Below are 27,384 nucleotides of genomic sequence, written 5' to 3'. Positions count from 1 at the left end.
GGCTTTTATGGCAGGATCTTGCCTGCAGAAGATCCCTGGTTCAGTCTGTGGCATATGTAGTTGAAAGGAACTCGGGTTGCAACGTTGGTGAAGATCTCTTGTCCAAAACCTTGAATGCCACCGAAGTACTGGGATAGGCAGGCCAGTGGTTTGACTCAGAAGTGGGAATCAGCCTCATGTGATCAAACTCATTGGGGCTTTTGTTTTTGCTCTTGATTTTAGAAGAACAGAAATTGCATCCTATGGGCGGGGGGAAATAGTGTGGTGCCTGGTTCTTTTTCTGCTGTTGATTTTACTCACTGTTCATGTTTGGATTCTCTTACATTGTTTTAAATCGTGATGATTTTTCATTTTTGTTATGCTCAGCCTTCTTGGGTGTTTTACACACACACACAAAAACCTGGACAGGATATTAGTTTTTAAAATAAATGAATAAATGATGCCACTAAAGGCAAGTGACATTAGGCAACCACGGATGCTAAGTGAATGACATGTAAAGTATAGTACCCCTTTTAACATGGATGAGAATGATTAAAAATCCCCTGTCTTCATTTTAATATCCTGTTCATCCTTTAGCAGCTTGGAATTTGTCTACTTTAAAGCTAAAAAGAAAGGGAATCGTTTGAGGAACACTTCATTCAAATAGCAGTTATAGAATATCTGTCCTCGTGAAAAGAGAGATTAATTATAGATTCTCTTTTTTGGCAAATTGCTCTGTTCAAAGTCTGTAAGGCACTTACCAGGACTGGGAAGGTAGGAAGCCACAGATTCACTGCTGCATCCTCAGCCCTACCTGCTGCTGCTGGACACAGGGAAAGGAGGGGTATTTCCTGCTCCGGCTTACTGCTGCTCCAGCTCCAGGGCTGGCACAGTATTGGATTTGGATTCCATCAGTCCATAATCTGTGGTGCCCCGAAATGCCCAGGCATCTTCGTGGTAGACCCTCCCAACCAGCAGACACAAGTATGTGCCATCCTAGCCTCTCCCCCTGCCAACAACATTGTGAGGTTAGGGTGGCAGCCTTAACTCCTGAGCAAACCACTGAGAGCACTTGCTTTTGGTTCTATGTTGACTGTGTGTTGTTCTCCCACCTGTTGTGATTTCCATGTGGCAGTCCTTTCATTTTCCTGCTGCAATAGAGAACGCACGTGGGAGGGAAAGTGTTTTATCTGATCTTTAGCAGAGTTCATATTTCTGAAGGACAAATTTAAAACTCGCCTTCTGATAGGTTTGGGAACATCCCTTCAGGACTCTGGATGTTGTGCACACCTAGTTGCTTATGACTAGAACTGGGCTGGGACCTGTTGCATTAAGATAATTTCTCTGTTTGACGCTGGCATCACTGCTTATCTTTTGGCCTGCTGCTGTTTTAAACCAAATAGAGAACTCTTATTAATTGCAAGAGGGTTTTCAACCACAGACAGAAATTCTAGGTGTGGATTAATTAGATACTGTGGTGATTTATGTATTTATTTAGCCTCCCTTACTATGGGAGGCCTCTTGAGCGAGATGAGCGTGCAACCCTAGAGTCGGACACGACTGGCCCGTATGGGCAGGGGTACCTTTACCTTTACCATTTTACTATGGGAACCCTGCATGAAAGTCTCTGGCATGAGACCACCTCCATGGCCACCAGACTCTCATTAAAATCAAATAGTGATTAAAAAAAAACAAAAACGTGGTGGCTGGAGACTCTGTGTAATGCTAGAACTCTTTTCTACCACGATGCTGCACAAGGGATTCACCACAGGGTGATTGTGAACACTCACCATGGAGTAAACAGATTATTATCTGAGTCGATCCTGGAGCTTTATGTCCTGCCTAAAGATTTAATCTTGTCAGTTGCAAGCCTTGTTACCCCAGTAACTGCTAGACATACTTCTCGTGAGCACAACATTTCTCACACATCACCATGAGAATAGCATCCCTCTGCTTCCCCACAATAATAGAATTGGTAGGTTGGATAGTCCTGTGGACTAGTGCAGGAAATGCACAGCTTCCTAGAGCTTAAAAAAAGAAAAGAAAAACAACACGATGATGTTTTCTGCACAGCTTTCTCTGAGCAGTGCAGAGTTTTTCATTCTTTTTCATGATATGCATACCTGCTCCACAAATTTTAAAATCTTCCCTATCAAGTATGCACATTTAAACACAAAAATGTAAGCTTGCAAAAATTTGGTTGAACTCTAGTATTTGCCTTTTCAAATTTCCCTATATTTTAAAGTTGTACCTTAACATTTAATAAAACGTTACTCAGTACTACCCATGCATATTTACTTGTATGAAGATTCTTTGTTTAAAAAACAACAACCCTGGAATTCCCTGTAGCAGCAACAAGATTTGGCATGTATCTCTTTAACGCTCGTGTTAACATTTTATGATTCATCAGAGGGGTGGAAAGGAGCTGGGAGTTGTTGTTATTTGGTGAGGTTTTTATATGAGATGTATTGTTTGCAGTTTTAGCTGCGGTTTTTATTTTTTTAAAAAACTAGCGAAGAAAAAGTAAGCAGCAACTTTTCAGTTTGCATGAACATTGTTTCGATCAGCAAATCCGGTCAGTTTCTCTGTAACGCAGGGGCTCTAAGCAAATAGTAACAAAATCTCCCCTTTGATGTAAAATCAGAGTTTGTATAACTCCACATTTAGAAATGGCACAATCGAATTCTTTTGGATACTGTGGCAGATTGTACCACAATGCAGAACAACTTTGTTCTTAGGCTGTAGCTGCCATCGTCCTACTCAAGCTCCTAGTTCCCTAATGCAGTGGTTCCCAAAATTGACAGACCATGCAATTATTTGTCTGCCTGTTTCAGCAATTGTAATGCACTGTGCTAGAGGCTGTATCTTTTCAGTTGTATTTTATTGCTTGTTTTATTTCTTATATGTTGTACATATATTACGTTGTGTTTGAATTTGAATTCCATAAGAAATAAAAGAAGCAATAAAAAACTGCTGGTGATCTACAGGCCACAGGTTGGGAACCACTCCCCTAATCTTGCACTGAGTACCTGATGCCTCCCTCCTTTGTTCTTCTGTATGCTGTGCAGCCCAATCCTTACCCCACTTATATCCATGGTCTGACAACCTCCATGGCTACAAAGCAGCTTATGAGTCCAGTCCCATTCACATAGCACCACAGCATGTGCCCCCAGCATCAGCGCCATGGGCAACTTGCCTGCTCTTCCTACCTTCTCTCTCCTCGCCCAGCTGTTAAATGCAGACATCAGGTTCAGGCAGCCCAGGTTAATGTACTTGGTACGTCTTTGTAACATTTTAAGCAACTATCTTGTAACTTTGGACATTTAAGAAAATATTTATTAACAATGCAAGTCACAGGCTACAAGGACGCTTTTGAGGGCGACATCCAATAATGCTTTAAAAATATCATTTTAATAACAATGTGTGATAAATGAAATGTTATTTCCTTTCCTTTTTTTAAATTAAGGCAAGATTCCCCCTTACTGAGTTTATGAACTTTCCTACAGAGCTTTCTTAACTATTTTTATAACTTGGATCAAATAATATAAGGTTAGATGCTCCATGAGCAATACTGTATCATAATGGTCCTGACCCATTGTCCTTACTCAGAGACTGATTCTGCAGGGTTTATTCATGTTGATTTCAATGAGAACCCATTCACAGAATATATACTATCACACAAAAACAGTGGTAGAACTGCACCACTCAGGACCAAATCCATTTTCCACTTCAAGTCAAAGGGATCTCAAAATGTAGTATTAATATGTCCAAGAAGGCACATATCTATACGTTCAGAAAAACCATACGGTACATGGTTAGAATTCAGAAATGTTAGAATTCAGAAGAGGGTTCATCTAAATGCCCAAAACTTTCTACCTATAGAAACATTGCACATCAGACAGGATTTTCATCTAGCCATATTTCTGATGTGCAAGTTTTCTATATATAGGGACTTGGATGGCTGAATGTGAATTTTCTCTGCTTTCATTGGAAAACAGCACATTCAGGAGATCTGTATAATGTGCTTTTTCTGAATTCCTATATTAGCTCTTAGATTTATGATCCTTGAACTATTTCAAACATATTTACTGGTGATGATAAACTAATAAGTGATCTTAGAGCATTCACGTAAGCTGTTGTGGCATTATAAACAAAGTGTGTTTATGTGTTCCTTTCACTTTGTTGCAAATTTTTATTGTATTGAGAGATAAACCTGGCCCTGTGATGCTGTAGGTTATGTGAAGAAAGCACATGTCCGCCAGATTTTTAAATGTGCGTATTAAAGACTTACTAGATTACATATTATTCACATAATTTTCTACTTCTTACATACCACCGATACACTCGGTGCCTTGTTTCTTTGTAGAAAAGTAATATGGAGGACAACTGATGCTATCCTACTCCTTAGTGTCACTGTAATTGTGATTATTCTGGCCACAGGTTTTACACATTGTGTTCTTTTTCACATAATATAAAGGGCAATTTTGTTGGAAGGCCTCTTTTTTCCTGGCTTGCTTTCCAGTAGAGTTGTCCACCCTAATATGATTGGTTGTATTTTGCCTATTTATGATTGTCACATGATGGGAGCCAAAGAACAAGCCCCATTTCTCAGTTTTATAGAAAGGCAATGTTGTTTCCATGTGATCAGATTTTACAGTTATGAATTTGACATGTTGAAGTATGTTGGAAAGTATCTTAACAAGTTGTGTAATACTATGTTAAGAGCAAGAATGTTAATTTTTTCGATTTCATTGGTCAGATCTGCCCCCAAGACAAAAATCTAAATGAAAAGTGAAATCTGCTTTACATTATATTCCTTATTCATCCATACGTTAGAACTACACAAATTTATTATTGTTAGAAGCTTATTAGTGTGTACTGATTTATCTGTATGAGCTATCCCAGGCATAGGAAACTCGGCCCTCCAGATGTTTTGGGACTACAACTCCCATCATCCCTAGCTAACAGGACCAGTGGTCAGGGATGATGGGAGTTGTAGTCCCAAAACATCTGGAGGGCCGAGTTTGCCTATGCCTGAGCTATCCAGATCACCATGAGAGAGGACATGCATAGAAGAAGAGAGACTCCACTCGCTTGCACCTATCCCCTCTGCATGTAAGGGTATCACAGGGAATTAAAGACTTGTGTGTCTCCATTTTGCCATTCAGCAGCCCCCTGCCCCCATTCACCATACCAAGATGCCCTCCATATGGTTCTTAACCAGATGAACGTAAATGGCCTTTTTCACAGACCTCCCATTTTTGTTCTCCTGCCTAATTTCATACTTCCAAAAAGCAGCCATCCTTCACAATTCACACACAGCTCTGAATTTTGCAAGGTCACAAAATGTGTTAGAAATTTACTTGAGGAATGTGTGCATAAAAATGCATATATTCATGAAAATAATGTATAAGCAAATATTATATTGGGGAAATTGCTTGCAAACATATGTACATTGTGGAAAAGTATTTGCAAAAGTATGCATATTAGGAGATGCTCACACTAAAATGATGATGGGGACTTAAAAAAACCCAATTAGATGATGTGGAAAACTGAACTTAAGACTGGAAAAAAGAGGAGCAGAGAGATTTAGCCATGACTACATGATACCTAAACTTTATGATAATCTCTCTATTCATAGTTGCTGTGCCTACAGTGGACTGGATTGAGCACTGTTTACATTTACAGTGAAGAATGGATATTTTATTTACTGTACATATCTTATGGATAATAATGTTTCTTTAGAACAGCTCTACATTTTGTTTTATTTCTTTAAATTAAAAAAATGTTCACTGGAAAATGTTAATTTTTAAAAAACGAAGGTTTTGTTTTCATCTTCTGTTTTTCTACTATCACTGCAACTTGTTAAGGAATCTTTAATGAAAAATTGTGTTAACAGAATAGCGGTTAAAAAGAGGATACTATTCTGCAAAATGGTATGCTGCACATTTAAAATATGTAATTTGAACTGTAAAGTACCTGGAAATTAAAACACTGAAGTTATGACCAAGTCACCAACAGCCTTTAAGTCCATAAAATATCCATGAGTGGACCAGAATCCTTCCTGAATTAACTTGGTTGACCTGAAACATCAATGTCCAGTTAATGTACTTTTTTCTGATGATGCTTAGAATGGAAATATAAGGAACTCTCCTTTTAACACTTTGATATCCTTTAGAAAGCATGGATCTCCTAACTGATTCCTGCTGTTGATTTAATGCATTCTTACTGCTTCTCCTAGCTAACTTTTCCCTTTTGCTGTTACTGTACTTTCAGTTGAATAATCAGCATTTTCTATAAATAAACTGTTCTCTATTTTTAATACTCCTTTTCATTCGTTTACCTAATTTATTGTCCAGTATGAATCTTTTTCAATGTCACTGTTGTTGAGCTAAATGTATTGTGGTCTGACCATTTAGATGGATGTTGACACAAGTGATAATTATAGTAGCAGTTCTTGAAATCATTGCTCAAAATGTGGACTGTTATCTAATATTAAGATGGATTCGTAATTAAGGCAGCAATGTTATTCACACTTTTTAAAAGCAGAATTCCCCACAAAACTCAACGGGACTTTTGACTAAGAATGTGTGGAACTGGGCTGCACATGTTGCATTAGCACAGTGGTTCAGTTCAGCTGAGAAACCATGATTTCTTGCTACAATAAATTGTCATGGTGAGCCTATGGCTTGCCTCCATCCCCTCCCCTTCTTTCATGCCAAAGAAGAGCTTAAAAGTTTCCTTCTTTAACCACAGTTCCATCTGATGCCCAACTTTGGCTAGTGAACTATAATGTCTCTGGCTTCAGTGTGCTATTCACACACATGGCAGAAGCTATACAGAAGCTACCCCAAACCATGCAACCCAGAAAAAGTAAAAGAAACAAATAAATTTATTTTTTAAACTTAATACTGCCTCTTCCAGTTGTTCTGAGATTACATAGAAAGAAGGGGGACACTTCAAAACCAGAGGGTGGGGGGGCACACAGGAAAGAAAGAACTTGAATGGAAAAGAAGATGGAAATTTCAGGAAGTGCTGAGGGGTAAATGAGGCCCTTGAACTGCAAATTGCTTTCCTCTGATATAACACAGTTAACTGCCAAAATTTCCACTGGCCTTCCATCGCCCAGTTATTTTCATGTCCCATATTGAATTCATTTTGGTGGTATAGACATGATAAACAAATCAGTCTTCAAAAATATTAGGCCACTAATCTTTGTATTGGTACACCTGCCCATGCATTTTTGGCACATAAATAGCCTGGAAGAAGGATGAACATATTCTTTCATTTATTTATTTTTTAAATAAAAAATCTGTGTGTTTTGGTACCCAGAGGCAAAACTTACTTGCCATAGGCAAGTGCCTATTTACAAGCCTGATCTTAGCTAGCATAATTTTTTTAAGCATCATTTTGTTCTCTGTGCGTAAATCCCATCCTTCCTTAATTATATGGAATGTACTTCTGGAACTTTTTTTTCTTCAGAAGAATGCACATACTACATGAGATCTGTAACAAGAGTGTGAAGTGCAGAATACATCTAAACAATTGGTTGTCATTCTAGGCAATCTAAATTAGATGTGATGTGTAAATGCTGCAATCTAAAAGAACAAAAGCTGTAAAGCGAAGCAGTGGCAATTAGAAAGCACATATCCAGGAATACAAGCAGAAAGAGTTGCTTTGAGGGGAAAGGAAGTAAGCATTTATATAAACAGCGAATGGGTTATATAAAAAAAGGAACGCTATTCAAATATCACCAAAGGCTATATACAGACAACAATTCCAGCCGACCAATGGAAGCTTGTCTCCAATCTGTACAATTGGCAAAACTACAGTAATATTTGAAAATTAATAATAAATTTATTTATTTTTTAATTGAAGCATCTGTCCCAGCTGTGGTGGTGAAGCTAACCCTGAGCTGACAGCTTGATCACTATCAAGGGCAGCAAGAATCTTGCTGCAGAGGGAGACCCTTGTTCTTAATTTCTAACTGCAGTGGTGTGAAATTAAGGAAGGTGGCATTTCTAACAGAGTTGAAAGTGGTTTGAGAGAGGTTTTGCTTCTCACGGTTTGCATGTATACCACACAGGACTTTCAGGGTTTGGGGAACTAAATAAAATCCTGCAAAGGTTGTTTCTCCAAGACAAAAACTCTACAGGCAGTGAGCGATCCCTCCTTCAAACAGTTTTCATCTCCGGGAGAAAAATTTCTCCCTCAAAAGGCTTCTGGCCTAGTCAAGTTCACTTCCACAGAAACCTTTGAAAAAAATGTTGTTGAATATGAGAATCATAGAATTGTAGAGTTGGAAGGGGCATTGAGGGTCTTGTAGTTCAACCCCCTGAAATGCAGGAATCTCAGCTAAAGCATCAATGACTGATGGCCATCCAACCTCTGCTTGAAAATATACAAGAAAGGAGAGTCTACAACAAACAGCTCTTACTGTCAGAAAGTTCTTCCTGGTGTTTAGAGAGAATCTCCTTTCAAGTGGACCCTTTAAAAATATATGTGTTGTTTTTTAAAAATTAAAGAAAGGAAACATTCTTGACATGGCGGAACACTGCTAAGTTGGAAGAATGTAACCTGGTTCATTGTTTTTTCTTTCTAGGACTAAATGCTAAATAGTAGATACACATGCATCCTTTGTTGTACTAAATAAGCCTGGGGTAGGGATTGCTCATCACAAGTAATCTCATAGACACTATTGAACAAGTGCCGGCAGCATTCATACATATTTGTAACACCGCACTGGCTTGGGCTGCTGTGAGCCATCTTACATTTTCTCCAGGCACCTTTTGAACATTTTAAAACAACTGTAGTGCTGATGTGACATGACAAACACCATGACTTGAGAGAAATACAGGTATGTGTGCTACAGGCAGAAATAAGTGCCACTTCCACATATCTGAAAAGTTATCTGTACACAACCTTGGACTTGGCCAAATGTAGAAATTATGGCACTCCAAGTGACGTTTGTGCAGCTTGCACCCACCTCCACTCTCATGTTTAGTATTTGGCTACCAGAACTGCATATTCCTCTGAAGCATAGGAGCCAACTCCTAGGGGCCGTGGGGTCTTCAGCCCCCACAATAAAATATTTGAGGCTAGCTGGGCCCCCGCGAAGTTCATATGTACGCATTGTGTCATATGATCGATTATGTGGGGCAGGGCTTACCTGGGCCCCCACAATATTTCATTCAATTTGGCACCCCTGTTCTGAAGGTAATGCTAGCATGCAGATAGCTGCATCTGATTGAGATGGCACATGTGGTAAAGAACTTTGAAATGTTCATTTATGTACTATGGTGTAACAGGATAGGCTTTTGAGTGACTCCCATATTGGGAATAAAACATTTAAAATAAACTCTTATGGATAACAATAGCCCTGGCTTCTTTAGATGTTGTGCTTTCCCCTCACATAAATGATTCTCATTTGAGATTTTAATGTACACTGGCAATAGTGTGGGCGACACTTGCCCATCCAGCGACCCCATGAGTAATAACGGGTGTTCCCATGCTGTTCTGGGGATGCAAATGAAGCAATCAAATGGGCAGGACATACCTATTTCCCACCTCCTTGTCAGCTTGCTAGTAGTAAGTTAAGTACAGTAACCTTTACAATACAAAATTTATATTTTCAGAAGTGCTGCTGTCTGGCCAGTTCCTCTTCCTGAGTAGGTACACCTGTACATCATGCTCTGTCGTGGATGCTTTAGTTGAGATTCCTGCATTGCAGGGCATTGTATCCCTTCCAACTCTAAAATTGTATCCTTCAATGATGATACGAACCCTCCGTCTACTGTTCTTGCTGTCCATTGAGCAGCAGATTGTGTTTAAGCTCTAATATTAACCATGCTGTTTCTTCTAGCTTCTCTAGTGCGGAATCTGCTTTATGGCAAGGAAGGACACATTCCATATTGCTCTTGAAAGCGAATGTAGGCCATCAGTATGTAATAACTGGAGCTGGAACTCTGCCAGAACATTTGGATTAACTACCTACATGGAGAAAATATGGCCTGGGGTCTTTAATTAACTGAAGTAATTATCATCTCTCCTTTACATCTTATCCAGCAGATGGCATCTCCAGAAAGTCAACTTTTCCTTACCACTCCTCCCATACTAGGGGCACTAAAACTGCAAACAGGCAACCACTCAGTTAACATCGTCAGCATTTACAGCACCAAATGTAAACCCTATGCAAGCTACCTTCATGTAGCTTACAGAAGATATCACTTACATTAACAGTATGTCTTCATAAGATTCAATAACTTCTCTCAGCAGCGCATGGGACCTAGCCGAGGATAGTTAGAGAAGAAAGCGTATGTACTCTTAACCCAGCTGTTCCACTTATTTCTAGGAAACATGTTATTTTTGCCAGATAACTCATTTCTCTAGATATCATTCGTCATTTTTGCAATCATTATTTTCAAGTGCAGAAAGGATGCCATTTGAAAAGATAATGCACAAAATATGTGGATATCTAGCCCAGTCCTCTCTTTCCAACCTTTTCTGTCGGACAACAGTCAACATTTCAGAGTAGATCATCTTTGCCCCTGGCAAATGCATGCAATTGAATGATTTGATTATTGCCAACAGTGCAACATGGCCAAGAAACATTTTATTTCGCAGGGTCACATTCCAAATGCATTAGTTATTATGAACAGTATTTTTTCCCTGCTAAACAACTCACACCATAGCTGTCTACGCTCACTTCCATTGAGCAACAACTCCGGCTCAGTTCTCCCCATCACTATTTATTACAGGAGCTCCTATGACAAAGTAGGGCTAACTATCAGCTTGGCAGTTACACTGCAGATGCAGTATTCTCATTATATGTTGCTATGAACCAGTTGTTACTCAGAAATTTGCAGGTTTCCAGGTATTGAAAATCTTGGAAGTAGTGTGTGATATACTTTGGTATCTAACAGCCACACAGCAATCAGTTTTAAGTTGGCTATTCAGCCTTGTTCAAGTGGTGTTATATTACTCCCACTGTTCCAAATTATGAAACACGATTGTTGCAAGAAAAATCTTAATTCCCCTTTTGCTGTGTATCTTGTATGAACTGCTTTTTTCTTGAAAAGTGCAGGAAGTCTTAAGCCAATTGAAAATTGCAAAAATTAATTAAAAAATTAAGAAGTCACCAGGTCTAGATAGTACACAAGAGTTTCAAAAGAGGTTAAATGTGAAATAGTGGATTTTTGAAAATAAAATTTGTCATTAAAATCAGTTTATGGGGTGTAATGAATACATCCCCCATAAAGTAGGGGGAAGGTTTTTAAGTATTGTTAAGATTTTTAGTTAAAACAATTAAAACATTAAAAAGATCAAAAACCACGCTTATTGGTTCCCTACTGTCAGGGAACTGCCATTGGAGCCAGAGGCGGAGGGAAGGCTCCAGAGGGATGCCGGAGAGGGTCCCAGTAGGGAGAGAGGCAGCCCATCTGCTGGGGAAGGAAATCAGCGTAGCACCAGTGGAGAAGGGGGGCAGAAGGGGGAATCGGCGAGGGGGCTCCAGGACTCCTCGCCGGAGACCAGCGGGGAGAGCACGGGTCCTCCGCTGCCCACACCCTCCCTGTGCAGAAGACTTCCGCGCAGGGAGAGTAGGAGGAGACTAGGCGTCAAAGAACTTCTTTGCTGGAAGAAGTTCAAGAAACGCCCACTGACGGATTCTGCCAGCGATTGAGACAGCCACGGGTGAGAGGCTGTCCAGACAGAAAGGGTTCACCCAGGTAACCTAGCCAGGAGTGGCGACAACTTACGCACGAGCAACCCCTAGAACCATTACACCTACCTTCTTTCTGTCTTTATTAGTTTTGTAATGCACATGGATAAGGTTCTGGAGAAAGGCATGTGTTGCATCTCCCATCATTGCAAGAACAGTGCTGTGAAATACAGGAAACTGCTAAAGGAAACTGGCAAGTGCTTAATTCACCCATCATCTCCAGTCACTGCCTTGTCGTCTCTGAATGTTAATAAATAGTAAGAGGTGTGTTATTATCTAATAACCAGGGTGCCTTACACACACCCCCGCCCAGGAATTGGAATTCATAAAGAACTCCTCAAATAATTCTCAGTGTCCTGGTGCTGAGGACAGCCTCCTGATTTACTGCAACATCCTGAAGAGCTTCTTCCTAGGCCTCCCACCTTGGAATTAATAATATTTGCACTCCAGTTTCTCTCTCTTTCCCTGCCTCCCTCTCTCCAGCTCTCTTGCAAGTGCCCACGCTGCTTTGCAGCAAGATGTGTTTGTGTTCTAACTTGCCTCTTCATCCCAGTTCAGTTCCCCACATGTCCTTCTGGCACCTGCCACTTTTTCTTCTCCATATTTGCCACTAGGGTCTTCCTGCCTTTCTATATCTTATTAGTTTTAACCAAAGAGTTGCCAGTCCATCTTAAATTATAGTGCCTATATGGTCCATCTTTTATTTCAGTAAAATCCTGCATGTTATTCAATCTTTGTCTTTTAAGGTTTGGCCTGTTGTCCAGTTACTGCTGTGTGTAATTTACCCCATGACATTGAGCTGAAGACCCAACATATGTTTCTCTCATACATACACATTTCCCCAGCACATGTAAATGAGAACATACAGCAGCAACCCCGAGGATCTGTGGTGGGACCCATGTTATATAATTATAGGGGTCAGGGGTAAGCATTGCGTTGGCCAAGACTGTGAATGACATCAAATTACTGAGGATGACGGAAACCAGTGAGCTGTGTAGAGCTCTGGAAGGGCCCTTCCCAAGTGGATGGCTGCAGGAAATTGAGATTGTGGTTGATGAAACCCCGTGACCCAATGGGTAGCAGTGTCACATAAGACAAATTCCATGCTGGTCTTGAAAAAAGGCAAGGGACTGAAAATACGGCCGCTAAACTGTACACACTTGGGAGTGGGTCCTAGGGAATCTAACAGGACTTGCTTCTGAGTAGACAGTGATAAACTGTACGGCAAAACAGCAAGCACAACAGTACCCCTATGCATGCTCATAACCATAATGTGACCACACTGAAATACTCTGTGCAACTCTGGTCGTTCCATCTCAAAATGCACATCACAGGGTTGTGAGATGTGCAGAAAAGGGAATCCCCAATGATCAAAGGGTTGCAGCCTCTTTCCTGTGATGCAAGGTTAAGTGTCTGGGCCTGTTTGGCTTGGCAGGGATGGGGGAGTATCTGAGGGAGTATCGAAGACAGATTTATTACACATCATATGGAGAAAGTTAATTTATTTCTTCGTTTCTCTGCTATATCAATGGAATCTTACTGCATCTCAGTAAAAATTAGATTTAGGACAGGCAATGGAACATATTTAGGATAGACAAAATAAAACATAGAATCATAGAACTGTAGTGTTGGAAGGGACCACAAGGGCCATCTAAGTCCAACCCCCTTAAACACAGGAATCTTTCTGTCCAGCATGGGGCTCAAACACACAACCCTGCAGTTAAGAGTCTCCTGCTCTGCCAACTTAGCTGTCCAATACAGTGTATGGAATTCACTGCCGTTGGAGTTAGCAACGGGCACTGGCGTATAGAAGGCTTTAAAATGTGATTGGGCAAATTTAGTGCCTATTAGCCATGGTTTTCCCAGTAGTGATGTATGGAAGTGAGAGCTGGACCATAAAGAAGGCTGATCGCCGAAGAATTGATGCTTTTGAATTATGGTGCTGGAGAAGACTCTTGAGAGTCCCATGGACTGCAAGAAGATCAAACGCATCCATTCTTAAGGAAATCAGCCCTGAGTGCTCACTGGAAGGACAGATCGTGAAGCTGAGGCTCCAGTACTTTGGCCACCTCATGAGAAGAGAAGACTCCCTGGAGAAGACACTGATGCTGGGAAAGATGGAGGGCACAAGGAGAAGGGGGCGACAGAGGACGAGATGGTTGGATAGTGTTTTCGAGGTTACCAGCATGAGTTTGACCAAACTGCGGGAGGTAGTGGAGGACAGAGGTGCCTGGCGTGCTCTGGTCCATGGGGTCACGAAGAGTCGGACACGACTAAACGACTAAACAACAACAACATTAGCCAGAACTGCTAAATAGAACCTCCAGGTTCAGATGCATCTTAGCAGTAGCCAGGAGAGGCAAAGAGCAGAGGATGCTCTTGCCTTGAATTCCTGGAAGCATCTGCCTGGTTACTTTGGGGGGAAAGGATGCTAGACTAAATGGCCTATTGGCCTCACCCATCAGGGTTCTTTTGTTGCTCTACTCTCATCTTTCTTGACTCAGGTGGTCAGCCTCATTTGTTTCCCCTTTTGTCCAGGTAGAAGAGCAATGCCTCCTGCAAATCCTTAATCTGCATGGAAAGTATATAAGCTGATTTGTGTATTATCCTCACTGTTTCAGTCATCCTGATCATGTCCAGAATACTCGTCATCCCGATATAGTGCAGCTGTTTTGAATAATCATCAGCCTGTTTCCTCGCATTCAGTGTTTTGTTTTGTTTTTATAGGTGAGCAGTAAGACTAAATTTCTGTTCTTTAAAGGGATTGTGTTGCAAAAGATCTTTTACTTGAGACATCTGGAGCTATTTGCTCTGCAGGCAACTTACTTTAATGCGGTTGCTCTCTGTGTGAATTACACTGGATTATGTAGGTTGTTCTCTAGAAGCTGGTGGCTCGATGGCTCTGCTCTGGGGCAGGGGGGATAGACTAAATGGTGTTTAGTCTATCCCAAGTGTACAGTTCTGAGAAGAAACACTTAGTCACGCTTCTCACTTAGAGGAAAATTGCATTATTAAAGATTGTAACTTGTTACAGTAGTGCAATTTTGGACTTGTATCTGTATGAGGACATACACAACAAGTCCATTTCAGTTGTGCAATTATAACTCTGAGCATAAATATGCAACTGAACGGCAATACATCTTCCATTTTACGAAGACAACTGTCTAACACTAAGGGGAGCTTCTTTTGAAATAACATATGTTGAGAGATTCAGGGCAGACAAAACAAAGTACTACGCAGCACATAGTTAAACAATGGAGCTCACTCCCACTGGAGCCAGTGATGGCCGCCATCTTGGATGGCTTTAAAACATGGCTGGCCCAAGACATTTTGGCACCTGAGGAGAACCACAAAATGGTGCCCCCTCCTGCTACAATAGAAGAAGGGGGTGAAGCTCTACATCAGGAACAAGCTGTGTGTGGGAGGATAAAGATCTTTATCAGGAACAAAGGGAGGGGGAATAAAATCATCCTTACCAGACAGCTGAAGTGGGGATCAAAGGCTGTCACGTGGGGGGAAAGGGACCTGCTCTGAAGAACACTGGGTGGGTGCAGAGCCCAGGAGACCCCACAGAGCAGCCCCCACTATTTCCTCTCTTAAGTGTGGGAGGAGACCAGCCGTGTCTCCTATTCACTGAGGGGCTGCAATAGAGGTGGCATGGGGGGGGGGCTGCCAGGGAAGCGCCTCTAAGGAGTGAGCTGCAGCCATCGATGCCACCTTGGCTGCAGCAGTGGACAATACATTCCTTTGCTGGCTATGGATGCTGCCGCCCAAGGTGGTCACCTCACCTCGCCCCATGGGTGGGCCAGCCCCGCTTTAAGAGAGGTTTAGATTCATGGAGAGTAAGACCAAGCGGTAAAACTAATGCCTGATGCAAACTTTTATAATTCTATAAAATCAATGTACAATGTACAAATGAGATGGGCATATTTGCAGATGTAATTCCCCAAACTTGATATTTGCTCTGCTGTCTGATTTTTCCATCATGTGTTTCAGACCCCTCCACTGCCTGACTGAGCAGTACACTTAAGGCACTATATAAAAATTCATTGTTGCTAAATATTTCAAAACTTTGTGACCTTGGAAAGATCCCTTACGTTTAACAACTCTAGGAACCAATCTATGCCCGAATGCTATAGTAGAAGTGGACTTTGGCAAGCTAGTCAATATTTGCCTTTTTGATATTCTTTTGTTATTGGTTTGTCTTCATGCTTGAAAAGCATAGTATAACCACATTTAAAGATACTAGATCATTGTGTCTCCTTTCTCCTTATAATGCAGCATAGCCCTATACTGTTGGTAAAACAGACTGAAGACTCACCTACTCTGTTGCATGATGTTATGATATATCTGATGCTTTCATAGTTCAATGCATCTAAGAAAATGACTCCTAATCCTTAATGTGCAGGAATCGTTAATGTGCTAATCTACAGATTTTTGTAATGTGGTTGTGATGTCATCATCATCATTAAATTAAATTTATACACTACCTTTCATCAAAAGATCTCAGGGCAGTTCACAGTTTTCATATAATTTACCCTTTGATTTAAATCAGTGTTTCCCAAACTTGGGTCTCCAGCTGTTTTTGGACTTCAACTCCCATCATCCATAGTTAGCAAGACCAGTGGTCAGGGATGTTGGGGACTGTAGTCTAAAACAGCTGGAGACCCAAGTTTGGGAAACATTGGTTTAAAGTAATTAAATAAATGGTACGCGAGTCATAATCACTATTGTATTAGCTGCAGTGCTTCATATGCTTCTTGTTTTGTGGATGATTTAGACTTGAGAAAACAAAGGTAGCTCAGAAATCAACAGTTCAGTGACAGAACAGTTCACTGACAAACCCCAGTGAAACCTTCCTTTGGGGGCCGAATATTTTGGAGATTTGTTGATCTTCCATTTTTTTTGGAACGGTTTTGGCTTGAAATATGTTTCAACCTGCACAAAGCCCCCAGGATAAGAATTTTAAATTAGCACAACCTACACTGCGGGAAAATGCCCGTAGATTCCCCAGACTCTGAGCACATTTTGCCTCGTCGTGCGTTCATTAGAGATGCAGCATGTATCAACGACGGCAATTAAACAGCAGGCAATCTGTGAAGTTCACCCTATAAATAACCAGAGTGAACTTCACCAGTTGCCCTTCACCCTAGTTTGCTATAATGGGCGGACCACTTTTCTGATAATAATGCAGCCCTACCTAGTCGCCTTCCCGCCAGAAAACCCAAAGGACCCACGTTGGGTTGGACCAGGCGTCGTCCTTCTTCTACCGCCTAACCCAGTGCCCAGTCTCCAGCAGGGAGCCGTGGCAATGGTGCAGGAAGCCGCCACGAGGTACAAAGCAGGGCATGAAGGGTCTCCCTCAGCATCTGGCGTTGAAAGGTCTCCTGCTGCCTCACAGGCAGACGCAACGGCAGCCTCGAGCTCTCCTCCTCCTCCTCCTCCAGATCGCGGCACCTGGCCTCCTCCTGCCTGGCCTCGCAGCAGCGCCTCATCTGTTTCCTATCAATGGCGCGCTGGCTCGGGGAGGATGAAAGGGCGGCAGGGCGGGAAACGCCAGGCTCTCCCCCTAAACAACAATGGCCTCCTTGAGGAGAGAGCAAATTAAGCCCTCAGCCCATGTGTGGCAGGAGGAGCCATTCAGCGGGGAAAGGGGGCGACAGAGGCTGACTGAGGGGGTCTTAACCTGAGGGGGGATGGCGTGGGGGGGGGAGGGAAAGGTGGCTGCCCTTTCGCCTTAACTGGACACGGAGCGGAGAAAGGCGAGAGAAAGAGGGTTTTATATAATTTTTATTAAAGGTTTTCTTGAGGCGGGGAAAGGTTCCCTCACACACTCTCTCTCTCCCCGCTTTGCTTAGCCAGCCAGTTCCAGCGCCTCTCTAGCGTCTCTCCTATTCCTCTTCTAACCCTGGGGGCATCCTGAGGAGAGCACATAATATAGATATATATACGCGCGCGCGCACACAACATACAGTATAAGCGTGTACACACACACATAATCTTTTACTATTCATTCAGGGGGGCATGAATGTGCAGAAACAGGACTGACTGGTTTCACGCGCTCCTTCGCTTTGGGAGCGAGCCTCTCTCTCTCTCTCTTCATTATCATCCACCACAACAGCCGCCTGCACACACTATAGCGAGGGCGGGAGGGAGGAGGAACCCCTGCACCCTCAGGAGCAGCAGCGGGCACTGAGGGCAAAGCCTGAGAGAGGCCGCCGGCGGGACCTGGAGCGAGGCAAGCGCAGCCGCTGCTCCCAAGCCACGCAAAGAGCCGCGGGGTAAGGAGAAGGTGCTGCGGTCTGAGTCGAAGGGTGAAGCGGCCGGCGTGGCCCCCGAAGCGCGTCTGGCGAGGAGGACGAGGAGGGGGGAAGGGGCTGGGGCGGCGGGGGACGCTGCTACTGCCGCCCAGGGTTAAAAGGGCGCCCCCGAGATGGACTCCGCTTTCACTCCGGCGGCGCTGGCGCTCTCTCTCCCAGCGCAGGGATGGCTCTTCAGGCGCTGCCTTGGACAGAGGGGAAGGAGATGGAGGAGGAGGAGGCAGCTGAGGCGGGGAAGGCTGTGTGTGAGAGAAAGGGGGAGAGGGAGGGAGAGAGAGACCCTCCAAGCCGCTTGAGGAAGAGGAATAAGCTGAGGCTCAAAAGTGACCGCCTGAAGGAGGGACATGACGCAGCGGTTGTGGCTCTGGCGCCCTTTTCCTGAGGGGAAGGTGGGGCGGCCGGGGGGGGGGAGGCAGATACTGAGGTGACCGGCGTGTGTTTGTGTGGGGTCTCCACCTTGGGAGGCGAGCTGCCTCTTCCCTGCAGCCAGCGCCGTGGCGACCTCTTCCCCAGCTTCTGCCCGGGGGGGGGGTGAGGGCGGGGAGAAAGGGGTGATGATGGTGGTGATGGAGGCGGCGGGAGCTGGCAACCTCTCGTCTTTTGAGGAAGGGTGAAAGTAGCGGGAAACCAGCCGCTCTCCTCCTCCTCCTCCTCCTCTGCCCTCGCCGCTCCCTCCCGCCTCCCGCCCTCTCTCCCTCCTTCGCCAGAGCGCGCGCGCGCGCCGTGCCAAGCTCTCCATTAGGGAGAAGCTCCCGGCTCTTTCCGCGGGGTTATAAATAACCGGGCCACTTGAGTTGTAATGACAAGGCGCCCCTTCGCCAGCCCTCCCTTGAAGCATCCTCCTCCTGATGGCTCTTTATGCTCCAGGGCGGATACAATGAGCAGGATCCCTTGGGGGTGGGGGGTGGAGAGAGAGCTGCCGAGGAGTTGCTCCCCTCAGGCTCTCTGTGACTGGCTGGCAGGACCTCTCATGGCTAGAGGGGTAGGGGGGTGAGTGTGTGTCTGTGTGCAGTGATTAAGATACACGTGTATCTCGCCTCCCCGATGCACGTGTGAACACACACAAATACCACAAACTGAATTCCTCCAGCAGGGATGTATGGAGGCGAACCCATTTTATGTGCTGGGTAAAACTCTTGGGGGGGGGTGTCCACAGCCTTCAATGGGGTTTGGGGGGTGGGTAACAGTCGTGGCCAGGTGTGGGGAATGGTGGCCTGGTACAAATCTGCAGCTGGAACGCGCCGTTTGTGCGGGAAACCCATAGGGGGAAGAATAGCTGGCCAATGCAAACGCGCCAAGGGGCTGGATGTTTGCATTCAGAGGCGGATTTCTGAAGCAGACGACGGAAAAACAAGCAAGGCAGCGTACCGGAGGCGAAAGGCGCTGAGCTCATTTGGTCCACTTGCAAAAATGTGGACTGTATCAGCTGCCCGATCCCTTCCCCGTTTTCCCCTCCTCTAATGCAAGGAGCTCCAATACTGTGCCGTGTAAATAAATTAGGAGCGGAAGAAAACTCGGAAGCATCACTTTTCTTAATTCATCCCATGCGCAGCTATGCAAGGGTTATGGGTGTTTACCTGGTTTTTTACTTGAGCCCCCCTCCCCTGTCCACCTTTCGTCCTCGCCAATTTGAGGAGGTGTTTATCGGCAATATTTTGCTGCAGTGCTTCAGCGCAGGAAGATAAACGATCCCCATTTTCCCCGGTTGCCACAATGACTCAATCATTAAAAAAATTCCCAACTTGGAGCTGAAAACGGCAACTTAAGCAAAGCCCCTGAGGTGGGGAGTTGGAGGGTGGGGAATACAGAAGTGGGAACATTAAAAAGTCACTTCAGCAGCTCCTATTTTCATTTGCAGTGCCTACTTTGAACTAGGAAGGGTTAGTGAGCTGCTGCAGACTTTTGCAAAGACTGGATTCAATTTTGGAAGCCTGTTGCCAATATTTGTGAGTCATTTCCTTGGAATCCTACCTTTGGTGTTTATTTCCCTTAGAAGGATTCTTGTAAAAGTATAATAATAGCTCTTAAACTTCATGGAAAGTAGCACAGGCTACAGTGAAGACAACTTGCTTTTTGCTTCAAAACACTTATTTTGGTTTTGTTTGCATTATTCAGTGGACAGAAGAGAAGGCGGCAATGTAATTAACCCATAAAACATCTAATTTATTGTACCAGTGACATTTGTGTACTGCTGCATTAGGGTTCAGAGTCAGTTGGAAAGGCAACCTTAATTGGTAGTTCTTTTTAAAAGAATAATTAAAGAATCAAGAGAACCATCTTGTGATTTTAGAGGTCTTTGTTAAGAGGAGTGGTTTGCTTTGTCAACCCACTCAGAGTTCCTTGACCCAATTTCTTTAAGTTTTATACCATTCCAGCACAATAACAATACGTATTAATTACAGCGATGTGAAAACTTAAGATGCACTATATAACGGCTAGAACTTTTCTCCCACTTGATATGCAGTTGTTTTGCAGGTTAGGTTATCTTAGGACTGTTTCCCACATAAATGTTCTGTGTTTTTATAGACTTCAAGCACATTGCTAGAAATACCTCCACGTGAAAATGTTACATGAAGATTAGTCATCCATGCAACTTTGGGTCCATGAAGTGTAGAAGCAGGGGGAATCTAGGATTATCTGGTCACAAATGAATCCAAGAACATGTAAGTGGTAAACAGAATGCTTTTAAAAATCTGAACTCAAAAGAGCATACTGAATCTAAAAAATATCAGCATTGCCATTAGTATGGCTGTTAAAGTGAGGCAGTCAGCACTTGAGGCTTTGTTAACAGTCTTAGAGATCTATAAGCAACTTACTGTTCTCAAAGTACTGACAGGCTCTTGGCTAATATCTCACCATACCATAAACCAAATGGAGCCCAGCTTCCTAGATACAATGCATTTGCAAAAATCTTCATAATGTAAATTAATTCATGTTCCAAACTATCATAAAGAGGTGACTTTTCTATTCCACCTTCAGCAAGGAAGTAAATACTAGATACCAATGTTGTATTGAAAAACTAGAGTGATTTATAAAGAGCAATCTTCTTAATGCTTGCCCTGTCTCTCTTTCCTGATGTAAAACACACACACACACACACCCCAAATCTATTTATTATGATTATTGATGTTATATCTTTTCCTAATGGTAGTTTCTAAGAAAACTGAATGGGAGTGATGCCAATTAGTTCAGCCCATTGCTTAATTATCACTTAATTAACCCCCCAACATTTTAAAAAGAAAGTGCAGGAAATCAAGCTATTTAAAACAGCTGTTTCTAGGGATCCCAGAAGAGCAGTAATGAGATCCTGAGGCCATACTTTGGAATACTAGAAACACAAAATGCAGGTTCTTTTAAAAAGGAAAAAAAGAAAACCAAAAAACACCCCAGAATGATTTGTTTTCTCAGTGAAACAAAATGATAGCCTCAAGAAAATAGTTTCAAGGCATCTATGGTATAAGATGAAAAAAGTAGTAGTGTATGTTTTACATGTGTGACCCCTCAGATCCAGTTCCTTTGATGTCCAGAAAAAAATATGTAAGGGCTTGTATTTGAACCTGGAGAACACTGAAGGTAAAAGCAACATTGGCTGGACTCATATAATGCAGTTCCATATATGGGGTGAGGTGGAGGGTAGGGGATCTGAGATATGCATATATTCAAAATAGAACAATATTTAGCCAGAAATGTGTTTTTGGTTGTTGTTGTTTTTTTTGGGGGAAGCATAGCTGCTTTATCTGAATGAATGCTAGCACAGTACTTGTAAATTTAAAATATTAAGTAACATAATTTCATAAATAGCGAAAGATGGTGTTAAACACTTCTCTTCCAGAGAGGTTTATATGCTCATACAGCTCACTCACTGGCTTCATATTTTTTCTTGCACTAAAACCATCAACGGAACCAGTGAATCGTTTGTATTTCTTTTTTTGGGGTGGGGGAAATGAACAGCCGGGGGGGGGCGGGGAACGAAGACAATGACACACTGGACTTCTTTAGAAGATCAGTAGTTTATTTTCTTCTTCTTCTCCAGGATATTGAAGCATGAAGCTGTTGGCAACTAGATTGGTGATTCAATGTTCGAACTAGATTTTAACCCTCATGCTGGTTTTGGAACATAATACAAGTGTAATCCAGTCGTTATCTACATTTCCAGAGTAGTACTTAACAGGAGTGAATTGAGTAATAATTATGTTGCCAGTCAGATCAGCACTGACATGGGAGAACTAAAGAGCCTGTGTAACTTATCTTTCACATATGTCTACATTTGCCTTGCTTTCTTTCGTCTTTCACTTTACCATTTCCTCCATCTCTTTGTTCTTTTATCACCTCCTATTGGGCCATCTGCCTTTAAACTAACTAAAGGGTGAGCTTGCTCTTCTTCAGGCTGGCCTAGACAATGAAGTCACCTCTCACTTTTTAAAACTTGGGCTAGTACATAATAATACTGTACCTAGAGCTTTTAATTCTCCACCTTTCTCGTATGAAACACATTTCTGTTGCAAAATGCACTTGGAGGGGCAACCTGCATTTTTTAATTATTGTTTTATAACTACTGTAAACACAAGGATTTGACAAACATTTCATATCCACTATTTTCCCTCCCTTACCATGCTTTTGTTACTGCCACTCGACAACCATGGGGCTGTTCTAATGTGTCATTGGCTTAATGTTTCTTGTGGGTGACACTCTAGACATGGTGTTCTCAACTGGTTAGGAAGACTGGTGATCTGAAAATGGAAGATGTAATTGTCAGTTCACTTCCTGCTGACCATTCTCTTATACATGGATAGACCTATTAGGAGGGTCTGCCCCCAGAGATTGATGGATTCAGATCAATTGCTTAAAACCACCAGGGAGTTCCCAGTTAGCATGGCTGGTACTGTCAAAGCCTAACTCTCTCTGTGGGATATGGAGGTGACCCAGGCAATTGACACAATCTTTCCTAAGCAATCTTTCTCGTTAAACAGAGCCTGTTCATCTTCCTGATTTATTCATCCCAATTTATTATTTATTACAAAGCAGTTTGGAGTGGGGGGTGGCTCGAATGCCAGTGACAGAAAATTTGAACTGGAGTCTGACCAAACACAGGTAAGAGCTCATTTTGGAGCTTGTTCTATTGTGATGATAAAAGCCAAGAAGCAACACCTTTCAGCCTCCATTGCAGTGCCATCCAGTTGAGTTTTCCAAGTGGTTCAGGGCTTTTCCCACTTTGTATTGCAAAGTGATGTAAGTGGTCCCTCTGTGACTTCAAAGGTAAAAGTTGCTCATGTTCATATTGACTTGGATGCTACTTTCCTGTAATCCATCCTATGGACATCTCCAGTACAGTGTATAGTCCTGATTTGTTGGATGAAATTATTGTTTAGGCCTGAAGATGGGGGGGGGGGAGGTACTTGGCCAATCACTTGTGTTCTCAACCTTTCCCTTACTGACTAGGTAAAAATAGGTAAAGGACCCCTGGACGATTAAGTCCAGTCAAAGGAGATTATGGGGATACGGCACTCATTTCACTTTCAGGCCGGGTCATGTGGCCAGAATGACTAAACTGCTTTCGGGTCAATGGAACACTGTGACAGAAGCCAGAGCACACAGAAATGCCGTTTACCTTCCCACCGCAGTGGTACCTATTTATCTACTTGCATTGGCGTGCTTTTGAACTGCTAGGTTGGCAGGAGCTGCGACAGAGCAACAGGAGCTCACTCTGTTCTGGGAATTCAAACCGCTGACCTTCTGATCGGAAAGCCCAAGAGGCTCAGTGGTTTAGACCACAGCTAACTAACATGTAGCAGGAGAGATCACTGGCTAAGTCTAGGAGGTAATTAATGACTTGTGTCTCCTTGAAAGAGGGGGTTACCTGGCTACCTTGAAGTGATTAGTGATGAGACCACTTCTAAATACCCCTACTTTGGACCTCAAGGATTTGAGTGACTTTTGGCTGTTAGCAAATCTTCTTTTCTCAGGCAATGTGCTTGAGTTGCCATACAATCCAGGCACTCAGATGAGACTGATTATCTGGATCCATTTCAGTCTGGCTTTGGGCCCACATTCTTCATCAAAACAGCCTTGGTCTCTCTGGTGGCTAATCTATGCCAGGAGTACAGGCAAAGTTTGATCTTGCTAATTCTCCTGAATAGGCTTCTGGACTGTGTCTGGGAAGAGGATTTGGGGCACAGAACTTCAGTGGTTCTGATTACCCCTCCTCACATTGGCTTCTTCTGACAATGAACCATGCATTGACCCCACGTTCTTCATCCTATCTCCAAAGATATAAATGGCAGATTTAAAAAACAAAACAAAAACTGAGATCCTCAGAAGGTGTGGTTCTGAAATCACTGCAAAATTCTACATTCATGTTGAATCGCATAATACATTGGATGTGAGATCAAGTAAAACCCTTGCCTGAAAGCAGTTTCCTGCAATGAATAGCCAAATTGATCATGTCTTTTTATTATTCATAGTGGATGCCACACGATTCCTGAAGTGCCTAAATTCAGGAGGAAATATAATAATACCAGGGTTCTCAGATTTCATACAGATTGTAAATAATTACATCAGACACAGCTTCTTCCGTTGTGATGGTACAGTGGTGCACAAGTAGAAATGGCAACCCAGGAAAGTGAGCTCAAGTACCTGCTAAAAGGAAATCAAGGTACCAAGAACAAACTAACATGTAAGATATAAGCATCCCTGGACTCTTGTGACACTTTAAAGACTAACAGATTTATTATGGTAAATGCCCGGTATACACTTTTTGGATAAAAGCCAACTTTACCACATGCAAGGTAAAAGTAAGGTACCCTTGACCCTTAGGTCCAGTCACGGACGACTCTGGGGTTGTGGCGCTCATCTTGCTTTACTGGCCGAGGGAGCCAGCCTACAGCTTCTGGGTCATGTGGCCAGCATGACTAAGGCGCTTCTGGCGAACCAGAGCAGCACATGGAAATGCCATTTACCTTCCCACTGGAGCAATACCTATTTATCTACTTGCACTTCATGCTTTCAAACTGCTAGGTTGGCAGGAGCAGGGACCGAGCAACAGGAGCTCACCCTGTCGCGAGGATTCAAACCGCTGACCTTCTGACTGGCAAGCCCTAGGCTCTGTGGTTTAACCCACAGCGGTATGCCATAATAAATTCTGCTAGTCTTCAGGGTGCTAGAGTGTGTAAGCGTGTGTCTGGTGGACTGGGTGATGCAAGACAATTGTCTCCTTTCCTTTATGCCTAAAATAGAAGGCTGAAGCACCTACTAGTAACTAGCTTCAGTTTGAATCCATTCAGTACAGGCCCTGTGTCAATTTAAGTGGCAGTCTGGAGTGCCCCCATGTAGATGGACAAAGGCACATAGATAGATACACTTTCCCATTGCTGCAGAATGTACCGTTTTGTGCAGCATCACAGTTTTGTACCTTATAGTGCTCCTCATTAGTCATGGTGTGTACTGTAAACATGCAAAAAATGAGAGGTCACATCCGCACCACATGCTTAACGCAATTGGCATCTCTCAAAGAATACAGGGAACTGTAGTTAAGAATGCTTGGAATTAGAGCTCTGTGGGGAATAAACTACTGTTCCCAGCATTCTCTTGGGGAAGCCATGTGTTTTAAATATATAGTGTGGATGTGATACCCAACCCCCCCCAACTCTAAATGAATTGAGAAGACCCTCCCTGCTTAAAAAACAACAACACCTACTGGTGCTCTTGACATATCCATAGTAATACATAGTTTTCAGAATTCAGCACAATTATCTTTGATTATTCAGTGACTAATCCCACAAACCCACATTTCTAATTATCCAGACATTGTGGATCATTTCCAGACCACTTGGATGAGTAAGGTTATAATCCATCCTCAGTGTTAGAAACTGAGATATTCAAGCCAGGAGCTGAATGGCACCTTAAACCTAGGTTACGGATGCAACAATGGAATGTCTAGGCGTGCTTTTTTAAATAACAAGAATACAAAGCTGAAAATGAATGAACTGCAGCTAAAATATTATGTACATTTTTCACATGGTCCAGTCCGCCCCCTGCCCACCCCCCTAATATTCTTAAGAGAGTCTCTTCTCCAGTCTTCAGAGAGTAGCTGGAACAAATAGCCAGCACGTGTAGACACAAAGTCAGAAAAGCTAAAGCACAGAATGAACTCAGGCTTGCTAGAGAGGTTAAAAGCAACAAAAAAGGCTTTTATGGGTATGTTCGTAGCAAAAGGAAGAACAAAGAAACAGTGGGGTCACTCAGAGGAGAAGATGGTGAAATGCAAACAGGGGACACAGAAAGGGCTGAACTCCTCAATGCCTTCTTTGCCTCAGTCTTCTCCGATAAAGAAAACAATGCCCGACCTGAAGAATTTGGAGCAAATGATTCAGCAGAGGAAACACAGCCCAGAATAACTAAGGAGATAGTACAAGAATACTTGGCTAGTCTAGATGTATTCAAGTCTCCAGGGCCAGATGAACTGCATCCAAGAGTATTAAAAGAACTGGCAGATGTGATTTCAGAACCACTGGCAGTCATCTTTGAGAATTCCTGGAGAACAGGCGAAGTCCCGGCAGACTGGAGGAGGGCAAATGTTGTCCCTATTTTCAAAAAGGGGAAAAGAGAGGACCCAAATAATTACCGCCCAGTCAGTCTGACATCAATACCAGGGAAGATTCTGGAGCAGATCATTAAGCAAACAGTCTGTGAGCACCTGGAAAGGAATGCTGTGATCACCAATAGTCAGCATGGATTTCTGAAAAATAAGTCATGTCAGACTAACCTGATCTCGTTTTTTGACAGAATTACAAGCCTGGTAGATGAAGGGAACGCAGTGGATGTAGCCTACCTTGATTTCAGCAAGGCATTTGACAAGGTGCCCCATGATATTCTTGTAAAGAAGCTGGTAAAATGCGGTCTTGACTATGCTACCACTCAGTGGATTTGTAACTGGCTGACTGACCGAACCCAAAGGGTGCTCATCAATGGTTCCTCTTCATCCTGGAGAAGAGTGACTAGTGGGGTGCCACAGGGTTCTGTCTTGGGCCCGGTCTTATTCAACATCTTTATCAACGACTTGGATGATGGACTCAAGGGCATCCTGATCAAATTTGCAGATGACACCAAACTGGGAGGGGTGGCTAACACCCCAGAGGACAGGAACACACTTCAAAACGACCTTGACAGATTAGAGAACTGGGCCAAAACAAACAAGATGAATTTTAACAGGGAGAAATGTAAAGTATTGCACTTGGGCAAAAAAAATGAGAGGCACAAATACAAGATGGGTGACACCTGGCTTGAGAGCACTACATGTGAAAAGGATCTAGGAGTCTTGGTTGACCACAAACTTGACATGAGCCAACAGTGTGACGCGGCAGCTAAAAA

At 43.0% G+C, this 27,384-nt stretch overlaps 1 protein-coding gene across 1 annotated transcript in view; it reads left to right on the top strand.

Annotated features, from left to right (window-relative positions):
* Nucleotides 1-17,594: 17,594 nt before the first annotated feature.
* The window catches only part of SERTAD4 (SERTA domain containing 4), a 33,088-nt gene continuing 23,298 nt past the window's right edge, over nucleotides 17,595-27,384 (top strand). The window contains exon 1 of the mRNA XM_053383277.1: nucleotides 17,595-17,979. The gene's annotated coding sequence lies outside the window, so the exon portion shown is untranslated. The remainder of the gene's footprint in view (nucleotides 17,980-27,384) is intronic.

Source organism: Podarcis raffonei, chromosome 3 (assembly GCF_027172205.1).
Source record: "Podarcis raffonei isolate rPodRaf1 chromosome 3, rPodRaf1.pri, whole genome shotgun sequence".
Classification (NCBI taxonomy): domain Eukaryota; kingdom Metazoa; phylum Chordata; class Lepidosauria; order Squamata; family Lacertidae; genus Podarcis; species Podarcis raffonei.
The sequence above is the reverse complement of the archived record's forward strand: the minus strand, read 5'-3'. Positions and strand labels throughout refer to the sequence as shown.